Source organism: Lithobates pipiens, unplaced genomic scaffold (genome assembly GCF_037356315.1).
Source record: "Lithobates pipiens isolate NorthernLeopardFrog02 unplaced genomic scaffold, aLitPip1_a1.2 Scaffold_10, whole genome shotgun sequence".
Classification (NCBI taxonomy): domain Eukaryota; kingdom Metazoa; phylum Chordata; class Amphibia; order Anura; family Ranidae; genus Lithobates; species Lithobates pipiens.
The window spans coordinates 225279465-225291755 of NW_027507686.1; positions in this window are offsets into that span (position 1 = coordinate 225279465).

A 12291-nucleotide genomic window follows, 5' to 3' on the forward strand; every position below is an offset into this window, starting at 1 on the left:
TACTGCAGGGACCTGATTATGTGTTGCAATCCAAATGTTTGATTCATGTTATTCCTTTTATAAAAACAATAAGTAAAGTCAGTTATATACTTTCAAGGATTGTCTATGAGCTTGAGTTATCCACCCACGCACACACACATATTTAGAGTATAAGCGATTTAATGTGTATTGCTAGATACTAACTGTGCCAAAGTGGGTAGTGCAGATTGCCGGGGGGTTGGCGGAGCTGTGCTCAGGACCCAAACCAAACTTGCGGCCCTCTTAAGTGAGGGTATCGCTATACACCTGACTGTGTGAATTCTTGCTGCCGCACACACTGCACCCTCCCTACAATTTGCTGCCCCCAAACTACAACCCAATAAAGCTGCAAAGGTAGCAGACTGGGTTGTACACATGGCATGGCCACATGGCTTTGCTTTAAGGCTAGAATTACACCCCCTGATGTATACAGTGGGCAGTACTGATTGGGGTCATGCCACACCTGTGTGCAATGCAGGTTTCAGACAAGCTTGGAAGAGGTCACGTACAGCCTGCAGGTATGACATTGAAAACATGCTTTGTTTTCAAAACCTGAGCAGTGCTTTTTATTATACTGGGGAAGCTGGAATGCATGGGCAATTTTATTGCAAAGGTGATGCCCCCCCCCCTTACAGTAGTGGTAAGAATGCCATCTTTACAGACAGCAAAAAAGATCATTGGTGTTATGCAGGGATGAGCTTCGAGTTCGAGTCAAACTCATGTTCGACTCGAACATTGCCTGTTCGGCAAAATTTGGGGTGTTCGCGGCAAATTCGAAAAGCCACGGAACACCCTGTACAAGTCTATGGGATAAATCTAAAGTGCTAATTTTAAAGGCTAATATGCAAGTTACTGTCCTAAAAAGTGTTTAGGGACCTGGGTCCTGCCCCAGGGGACATGTATCAATGCAAAAAAAGTTTTAAAAACTGCAGTTTTTTCGGGAGCAGTGATTTTAATAATGCTTAAAGTGAGACAATAAAAGTGTAATATTCCTTTAAATTTCATACCTGGAGGGTGTCTATAGTATGCCTGTGAAGGGGCGCATGTTTCCCATGCTTAGAACTGTCCCTGTACAAAGTGTCATTTCTGCAGGAAAAAAAGTCATTTAAAATCACTCGAGGCTATAATGAATTGTCGGCTTCCGTAATACAGAGAACACTCATTGAAAGTCATTGATAAAAAAAAAAAGCGTGGGGTTCCCCCAAATTCAATTACCAGTCCCTTCAGGTCTGGTATGGATATTAAAAAAAAATGACGTGGGGTTCCCCCTAAAAATCCATACCAGACCCTTTATCCGAGCATGCAACCTGGCAGGCCGCAGGAAAAGAGGGGGGATGAGAGAGCACCCCCCCCTCCTGAACCGTACCAGGCCACATACCCTCAACATTGAGAGGATGCTTTGGGGTCCCCCCCAAAGCACCATGTCCCCATGTTGATGAGGACAAGGGCCTCATCCCCACAACCCTGGCCGGTGATTATGGGGGTCTGCGGGCGGGGGGCTTATCATAATCTGGAAGCCACCTGTTTGTAATGGTAAGGGGGTACAAAAGTACCCCTACCATTTCACAAAGACAGTGTAAAAGAACGTTTAAAAAAACAAACACACTTTTGAAAAAGTCCTTTATTAAAAATAAAAAAATAAAAAAAGATTCCAGCGGTGGTAATCCACTCTTGCTATCCAGCGATGGATGATCATAACTCCGGGGTGGGGTCCAGCGATGGCTGATCTGATCCAGCGACGGGTGATCTCTCCATCCAGCACAGCGCAGTCCATCCATCCTTCCTCTGTCTCCACTGGCGGAGACACTGTTGGATCCTGGCAGCCTGACATTTCTTACATGAGGAGGGCGGGGACCTCTGACGCTAGTGAGGAAGCCTGGCTTCCCCAATGACGTGTAGGTGACCCCGCCTCTGATGTAACGGAAACCTGCGTTACATCAGAGGGGGGCGGGGTCACCCATACATCAGGCTTCCCCACTTGCGTCAGAGGGGGACGGGGTCAGGAGACGGGTGGCTCCGCCCTCCTCATATAAGAAATGTCAGGCTGCCGGGATCCCACAGTGTCTCCGCCAGTGGAGACAAAGGAAGGATGGATGGACTGCGCTGCGCTGGACGGAGAGATCACCTGTCGCTGGATCAGATCAGCCATCGCTGGAGCCCGGAGAGATGATCATCCGTCGCTGGATAGCAAGAGTGGATTACCACCGCTGGAATCTTTTTTTATTTTTAATAAAGGACTTTTTCAAAAGTGTGTTTGTTTTTTTTAACATTCTTTTACACTGTCTTTGTGAAATGGTAGGGGTACTTTTGTACCCCCTTACCATTTCAAACAGGGGGGCTGGGATCTGGGGGTCCCCTTGTTAAAGGGGGCTTTCCAGATTATAATAAGCCCCCTGCCCGCAGACCCCCACAAACACCGGCCAGTATTGTGGTGATGAGGCCCTTGTCCTCATCAACATGGGGACATGGTGCTTTTGGGGGGACCCCAAAGCATCCTCTCAATGTTGAGGGCATGTGGCCTGGTACGGTTCAGGAGGGGGGGTGCTCTCTAGTCCCCCCCTCTTTTCCTGCGGCCTGCCAGGTTGTGTGCTCGGATAAAGGGTCTGGTGTGGATTTTTAGGGGGAACCCCACATCATTTTTTTTTTAAATTTGATGTGGGGTTCCCCTTAATATCCATACCAGACCTGAAGGGCCTGGTAATTGAATTTGGGGGAACCCCGCGCTTTTTTTTTTAATCAATGACTTTCAATGAGTGTTCTCTGTATTACGGGAGCCGACAATTCATTATAGCCGCAAGTGATTTTAAATGACTTTTTTCCTGCAGAAATTTCACTTTGTGCAGGGACAGTTCTAAGCACGGGAAACATGCACCCCTTTACAGGCATACTATAGACACCCCCCAGGTACGAAATTTAAAGGAATATTACACTTTTATTGTTTCACTTTAATCATTATTAAAATCACTGCTCCCGAAAAAACTGCCGCTTTTAAAACTTTTTTTTGCATTGATACATGTCCCCTTGGGCAGGACCCAGGTCCCCAAACACTTTTTAGGACAGTAACTTGCATATTAGCCTTTAAAATTAGCACTTTAGATTTTGAACGTTCGAGTCCCATAGACTTTAATAGGGTTCTAAAGTTCACATGAAGTTTAGGTCTGTTCGCAGGTTCTGGTGCGAACCGAACAGGGGGGTGTTCAGCTCATCCTTAGTGTTATGCCACTGGCTATGCCAAGTGGCTTTAGACCCAAAACTATATACAGCGCATCCAGAAAGTATTCACAGCACTTCACTTTTTCCACATTTTGTTATATTACAGTCATATTCTAAAATGGATTAAATGCATTATTTTCCTCAAAATTCTACAAACAATACCCCATAATAACGTGAAAGAGGTTTGTTTGAAATCTTTTCAAATTGAATAAAAATAAAAAGGAAAAAAAATCCCATGTACATAAGTATTCACAGTCTTTGCCATGACACTCAAAATTGACCTCAGGTGCCTCCTGTTTCCTCAGATCATGCTTGAGGTATTTCTACAACTTAATTAGAGTCCACCAGTTGGTTGGACTCAAGTTCAGTTGATTGGACATGATTTGGAAAAGCACACACCTGTCTATAGAAGGTCCCACAGTTAACAATGCATGTCAGAGCACAAACCAAGCCATGAAGTCCAAGGAATTGTCTGTAGACCTCTGAGACAGGATTGTATGGAGGCACAGATCTGAGGAAGCGTACAGAAACATTTCTGCAGCATTGAAGGTTCCAATGAGCACAGTGGCCTCCATCATCCATAAATAGAAGAAGTTTGGAACCACCAGGACTTTTTCTAGAGCGGGCCGCTGGGCCAAACTAAGCGATCGGGGGAGAAGGGCCTTAGTCAGGGAGGTGACCAAAAACCTGATAATCACTCTGACAGAGCTCCAATGTTTCTCTATGGAGAAAAGAGAACCTTCCAGAAGAACAACCATCTCTCAAGACGGAAGCCACTCCGCAGTAAAAAGCACATGACAGCCTGCCTGGAGTTTGCCAAAAGGCACCTGAAGGAGTCTCAGACCATGAAAAACAAAATTCTCTGGTCTGATGAAACAAAGATTGAACTCTTTAGCCTGAATGGCAAGCATCATGTGGGGAGGAAACCAGGCACCGCTCATCACTTGGCCAATACCATCCCTACCGTGAAGCATGGTGGTGGCATCATGCTGTGGGGATGGTTTTCAGCACCAGGTACTAGGAGACTAGTCTGAATCGAGGGAAAGATGAATGCAGCTATGTACAGGGACATCCTTGATGAAAACCTACTCCGGGGTGCTCTGGACCTCAGACTGGGGCAAAGGTTAATTTTCCAACAGGACAACAAGTCTAAACGGGACAACTCTGTGAAGGTCCTTGAGTCCAGACTTGAACCCGATTGAACATCTCTGGAGAGATCTGAAAATGGTTGTGCACCGACGCTCCTCATCCAACCTGATAGAGCTTGAGAGGTCCTGCAAAGAAGAATGGGAGAAACTGTCCAAAAATAGGTGTGCTTGTAGCATCATATGCAAAAGGATTTGAGGCTGTAATTGGTGCCAAAGGTGCTTCAATAACGTATTGAGCAAAGGCTGTGAAAACTTATGTACATGGGATTTTTTTTCCTTTTTTTATTTTTAATAAAAGTTTTCAAACAGACTTCTTTCACATTGTCATTATGGGGTATTGTTTGTAGAATTTTGAAGGAAAATAATTAATTTAATCCATTTTGGAATAAGGCAGTAACATTGCAAAATGTAGAAAAAATGAAGTGCTGTCAACAGGGCAGGACTTACCATTGGGCTTGACTGGGCTCAAGCCCATGGGCCCCACCCAATATGGGGCCCTGCCGAGATACATAGCCAAGTGTACTCGGCTCAGCTCCTCTCACAGTCACGCCCAGTCCTGCCCTATGATGGACATAACACAGGGACTGGGTGTGATTGTGAGCCGAGCTGAGTACACTCGGCTACTCTTGGCTCCGCTCAGCTCCACTCGGGACTGCGAGAGGACCCGAGAACTGCCAAGAGCCGCCAATAGGACCCGAGAGCCGCTGAGATACATAGGACTCTATCTCGGCAGCGCCATTTTTAAAATTCAAGACTGCAATGACAAGGCTGCAAATGACACTGGGGCAAGGCTGCAGATGGACACTGATAATGCTGCATTGATGGGCATTTAAATGTACGTTCTTTTCCTAATGCCCCGTACACACGAGAGGGATTAAGTCTGACAGACCTCCAAAGGAGTTCCGCCGGAGTTCCGCCGGAGTTCCGACGGAGTTCTGGCGGACTTTTCGACCGAACGGACTTGACCACACACCATCACACCAAACTCCGACGGAGTCGAACGTGATGACGTACGACTGGATTCGACGTAGGAAGTTCCTAGACAGTAGCCAATAGCTGCCCTAGCGTCGGTTTTAGTCCGTCGGAGTAGCACACACACGAGCGGATTTTTCAAAGGGGACCGGGTCCGGCGGAGTTCCGTCGGGAAAATTTAAAGCATGCTTCATTTCTAAAGTCCGTCAGACTTTAGCTTCGCTAAAGTCTGTTGCAGCCCACACACGATCGGATAGTCCGCCGGACTCAGTCCGTCGGAGTTTGGATGTCGAAAAGTCCGCTCGTGTGTACGGGGCATTAAACTTCCTTCCTAAAAGTTTTTTCCTTAATTCCCTCCTAAACTTGGAGTGCGTGTTATACGCCGATAAACATGGTAATGTATGAAAGGTAGGGTCCGAACGTGACTCAAGCCCAGGGGTCCCCACCACCCTAATTCCTGCACTGGCTGTCAATACTTTCCAGATGCATTATAGGCATCATCAGATAGAGAGGTCCATCAGTCACAGCTTAAGGAACCCTTGGCAACCTCTGCAGGAACCCTAGGGTTCCATGGAATCCTGGTTGAGAATGCCTGTTCTAGAGGGATCACACAGGTATGGAACATACATACTTACATTGGTCCAAGCTGAACCAATGTACTTATGTAAAAATTTGCTATACCTAAACTTCAGCTTTAAATGTTATTGAATTAATCTTACCTATTACAATGCCTCTTCAAGGTCTGCAAGACAACTGTGTCACCAAAGGTGACCATGAAATATAAGCTGGCATGCTCAGTAGCATGGTGTCATATTGAAGGTTATATTTTGACAATAAACAATGATCTTCATGTACGCAAGTCTCCTTTTCTAAATTCAGTAAAAGAAAACATAAGGTATTAGTATAACTGATAAAAGGGCAAAACAAACAAGAAATCATGCTTACTCAAGATCACTCTGGGGTCACTGGGGTTTCCTTCCCACACATCCAGGGCATTCTCCAGACCAGATATTCTCAAGCAGGGTTCTTTGAAACCCTGGAATCCTCCAGAGATTGGTAGACTTTCTTTGAGCAGTGATGGATTGCTCTCTTGCCTGATGGTGCCCACTGCCCACAAAATTCTGGTACCAACACCACTCAGTAGAACCACTGGAATGTGCCTAGTTGAGCTACTGCTCTTGTTTCTCAGGTAAGTAAATATTGACACCAGTGATCATGTTCACTCTCTGAAAGGAGAAGATTTCTTACACAAAGCATGGAGGCCCTACACTGACCGCCAATGTATAGAGGTCCTACATTGACCACCAATGTATAGAGGCCCTACATTGACCACCAATGTATAGATGCCCTACCACTAAAATTTAATTTTTTTCCACGACCACCAGTGTAAAAGAACATTCTTTCCGCTAACAATAATGTTCAAAGAAGTCCTGATCAACTACCAATGTGGTTTGGCTAATGTATTATGACCTGTAGATTTATAAATTTTTAGCAGGGGTTCCCGAGACCGAAATATTATTTTAAGGGTTCCTCCATGGTTAAAAAAAAGGTTGAGAAAGGCCAGACAAAGATATGTAGTTTGATTTTTCTTTTCAGCCTGGAGGTGAAATCTGGTTTTGCGGAATAATTATAACATACAATGGCCCTCTATAGCTGCCCATAAAATTGAAATAGTTTGGTTGCAGAACAGACTGGCATCTGTTTATGCCTACATTTACAGGTGATGGATTTTGAATTCATTTTGATCAGATGTCCTTTAAAATGAGTCAGTTTTGGGAATAATAGGTTAAAATAAATTAAAATATTCTCTTGCCTCTCCAAAGTGGACACCTAATACGTCCTGGTCATTAAACCTGATAAATCATTGATCAAATCTAAACTCTAAAGCTAAACATATATTGAAAGATTAATGAGGTTTAATACCATGATTAATTATGTGAATTTTAATATAATTGCATAATAATCATCCAAGTCAGTTGATTGTTTAAGACATTTTTCTTTTTTTTTCTCTTTTTATCAGTTCAGTTACAATGCAAACCTACACAATAAAGAGAAAACGTATCTGTGCATGAGCCCTCAACAATTGAGCTGCATGCATTAGCAGGTGTAAAAGTGATAATGCAATGTAAGAAAAGTGCTGCACTGTTGTACAAATAATATAGTTAAATGTGCAATAATGTAAGTTAAACACAATTATGTGGTAAAATTATGTGTTACAAGTGACAATGTCCAAAGTACTATAATCCGACTGTGTGTGGTATGCATTGGACTGATTCCGTCCGAATCTCCGTCTGACCCAATTTTCCAACATGTTGGAAATATTTCCCGACCAACTGGGCCGGACGGACCTAATCCGATCATGTGTAGAGCATTTTCATCGGACCAAGTGCCACGCATGCTCAGATCAAATTCCTACATCAAAGCCATTGGCTACTAGCCTGAATGTAGTCCCATCGTAACGAAATTACGTCATCACGTTCTGAAAGATCGGATTTTTCGCCAACTTGGTCCGACCGTGTGTATGCAACAGTTTCGGACACAATCCGTCGGACTAAATCCGACGGGCAAAATCCGACGGATTTGGTTGGCAAAATCTCCGACCGTGTGTACGTGGGCTAAGGCCCCTTTCACACATGCGGACAGTATGTCCGTATTTCATCCATCCGTTTGCAGATGAAATACGGACATACATGCATTCCTATGGGATAGCGGGTGTCTACGGATGAACATCCGCAGACACCCGCTATTGTCCGCCTCCGCAATTGTCCGATTCTGCAGACGGAGGAAAATCCTATTTTTCTATCCGTCTGCAGAGCGGATCGGATGAACACAGACAGACGGTCCATGCTCATCCGATCCCCATAGAGGAGAACGGAGAGCTGACAGGGCAGTCCCTGCACAGTGTGCGGAGACCGCCCTGTCCGCTGCCCGCTCAGCGGGGACAACGGAGTGATCCCCGCTGAGCGAGCGGATCATCACGGGGCGGATCATTACTGATCCGTCCTGTGTGAAAGGGGCCTTACAAGCATGGACAGAGGGATATCTCCAAAGTAAATCCCTCTTGAATATTCCCAAAGATAATGGAGGCCCTTTCCACTGGTTTCAAATAACACTCAGCTCCACATGGGTTAATCAGTCAGCTGAAAATACACATCACATCTCTGCAGCCATGTGTGTACAGGGCTCAAAGAAAAAGGGAAATTCATAGTGCTCATTGCTGAAAATATTTTTTTAAAACAAAATAATGATAAAATGCACTCACATTAAAATAATAAATAAGGTGGAGGCCTGGGATCTCTCCCATAATGAACTGCTTAGGGATGGATCAGATGCCCTCACCACTAGACTCACACTCTGTTTAGCCGTGGGTGGAGCTACAGCGATACGGAAGAGACTAGTGGTGAGGGCTGCCAGCATCTGGTCCATCCCTAAGTGGATTAATATAAGAGCGATCCCGAGCCTGCAGTGGTGAAATAGCCACACAGTGTCTCTTTATGTTTTTTTTTTATGAGAGTGCATTTCATATTCTTTTGTTTAAAAAAAATATTTTCAGCAGTGTGCACCATGAATTGATTTTTTCTTTGAGCCTTGGACACACACAGCGCTGCAGAGTTGTAATGTGTATTTTCAGCTGGCTGATTAACCCATGTGGTGCTAAGTGTTATTTGAAAGTGGAAAGTGCCTGCATTATGTTTGGGAGTATTCAAGAGGTGTTTACCTTGGAGATATCTGTCTATGCTTTTTTGACTTTGTAGTGGGGGTCAGCTCCAAGGTGATTTGATGGATTTCTCATTTGTTGTTGACTTTCATTATAAAGTACTTTGGATATTATCACTTGTATCACAAAATTTCACCATCATTGTATGTATTTACCATATGTGTTATATTTATATATTGTTTTTGCACATTTAGCTATAATATTTGTACAATAGTGCAGAGCTTTTTCTTAAGGTCCACGATCATGAGACACACAATCAAAAAGAATAGTAAGAATAATACCGCTTTCTAAGCGATCGTATGATAATCTGATTGTTGGTACAAAGCTTTCGAGAGCCGATCTGTTCATCTGATATTATCTGATGGGAGAAACACGAAAATTGTTCTTGTATGATACCAGATCATATGATTTTAGTTTAATCAGTACAGTTTTCATCTGAAAATGCAATTCAGATACACTACAACAAATTACATCACTTCCAATTTTTTTTCTGTCTTATGAGAACTTTCGTAAGTTTAGTAACCTTCATTTTTTATATGAGATTAGCATGCAAAAAAAGCTAATCTGCATGCTTACCCATTAAGCATAAATTCCCTCTCCTCCCAGGACAAATCGGCCCCCCTGCTGAAATCCCCCTCTAAGCACAAATATTTGCCCCACATCCCCCTAATTCCCCAGCTCAACTGCCCCCCCCCAAAGAATTTCACCCCCTCAGCACTAATCCTCTACCCCTAAAAAATCCCCTCCTAGGACATATCTTCTCCCCCCACTTCAAATTCCCCCTCCTAACACAAACCTTCTTCCCCACCCCCCCAAAACAAACCCCCGTAAATCACCACTCTTAGCACCCCCCTTCAATTTCCCCTTCTAGAACAATACTTACTCCCTGTAGTCATCTCCCTAAAGCTGGTCAGCAGACGGAAGCATGAAGTGCTCTAGAATTCCCTGGTAGAGGGCTGCACTGACTTTGGACTTGATAAAACACAGTGGACCAACACCAGCAGATGACATGGCTCCCCAAACTGACTGTGGAAACTTCACACTGGACCTCATGGAACTTGGATTCTGTGCCTCTCCACTCTTACTCCAGACCCTGGGACTTTGATTTCCTAATGAAATGCAAATTTTTCCACAGTCCGTGATGATTTGGGGAGCCATGTCATCCACTAGTGTTGGTCCACTGTGTTTTATCAGCCCCCTACCATGAAATTCTAGAGCACTTCATGCTTCCCTCTGTTGACCTGCTGAGCTTTATGGAGATGCTAATTTCATTTTCCAGCAGGCCTTGGCACCTGCCCACACTGCCAAGAGTACCAATACCTGGTTTAATGACCATGGTATCACTGTGCTTGATTGGTCAGAAAACTCGCCTGACCTTAACCCCATAGAGAATCTGTGGAAGATGACAGACATCAGATCCAACAATGCAGACGAGCTGAACGCCGCTATCAAAGCAACCTGGGTGTCCATAACACCTCAGCAGTGCCCCAGGCTGATCATCTCCATGCTACGTCACATTATTGCAGTAATTCATGCAAAAGGAGCCCCGACTATGTATTAAGTGCATATTATACTGTACATGGACATTCTTTTCAGTTAGCCAATATTTCTGTATTACAAATTCTTTGGTCTTATGCAGGGGTCAAGTCCTGGAGAAAAAAGTATGGGAACCCCCACCCAAGATCCACTCCCCCAGCAAAAAAAATAAAATTATACACTCATATGCACGAACACTTCAAAAGTGGTATTTTTCATCCAGTTTTTGTATTGTGTGTATGAAGCTTAACTGTTAGTACATAAAAAAAAATCCTCAATAAACATAAATACGGTACTTCTCTGAATAATCCGCATTCATTCAATTGCGCTTCCATGCAAATGTGAACATCATGTTCTGATCTTTATTGGGGAATTTTATTTTGTATATAGAGTGTTTATGTGGTGAGTTTACACTTTTCATTGAACAGAGTTTGGATAACACAGGGTTAAATGGAAAGGTCATAAATGAACTGCACATTATCTGGACAGAATGCTTGGGGAGATAGTGATGTGTTTCTGCTTAGGAGATGTATGTTAGCTTGGGGGGGCTGCAAACTCTGCAGGGGCTCCAACACACACTCGCTGCTATTCCAACCCTTCACATATTTCCACATAAACTTCCCCCCTGGCATTAAACTTTGCCAGGTATTGTGCTCAGCTTACCACCCCAAACTGATGTTCCTCCCTCAGATCACCTCTCTCCCTGCATGTCCTGTGAGCAGAATAGCCGTGCTTCTCCTCTGGGTTCTCTCATCATATTACACTGAAGATAGAGGAGGGGGGGATTCAGCGGGACATACAGAGCAAGTATGCAGGAGACTGTGGGGGGGGGGGAGAGATGAGGAGACAGAAAATCAGAAGGGGCCGATGGGGAGGAGTTCATCATGAGAGGTCTGACTAAATACAATCTCTTAGCAGCAGGGACCTAATCTACCCATCAGCTAGCTGTGATTGACAGGTAGATCGAAGAGGAAGCTGTCATTGGGGCCCCCTATTGGAAATGCCTGAATGGTCAGGTGTGCGGCACTTACTATTGCGAGCTGTGTCGGCGGCTGCTGGTGTAGCACCTGCCACACACCTCGCATACTACAAAGTCTTGCAGGACGCAGCTGCTAACGGGAACTGAGTTCCTGTTGTGGAAAAAGTACAGGAACTCCGTTCCCATGCTTTCCCGCAGGACTTGAGCCCTGGTCTTATGTAATATTCTAATTTTCTGAGATACTGAATTTTGGGTTTTCACTAGCTGTAAGCCATAATCATCACATTTAAAAGAAAGAAATGCTTGAAATATATTACTCTGTGTGTAACGCAGCTATATAAAATATGAGTTTCACTTTTAAAATGTAATTACTGAAATAAATGAACTTTTTGATATTCAAATTTTATGAGATGTACTTGTATCTACAGTATATATCAATAAATAATAAAATAAAGTTCTGGCTAGATTTGGCCTTTGCCATGTCCAGAAATGTTGGTGAACACAAAGCTGCATGAATCGCGCAACACGGAAGTGCTTTCTAAAGATCTATAAGGTTCCTTTGTAATCTTGCTGTTAGTAAACGTTTGGGCATTAAAGATTTTCCCACGGCGCTGAGACAATATCTGAGTCCTCTGCCAAAAACAGCATTCACATTGATCTCCGGCTTCTCAGCATTTCAAGGTCTGCTGCTGGAAAAAAAAAAAAAA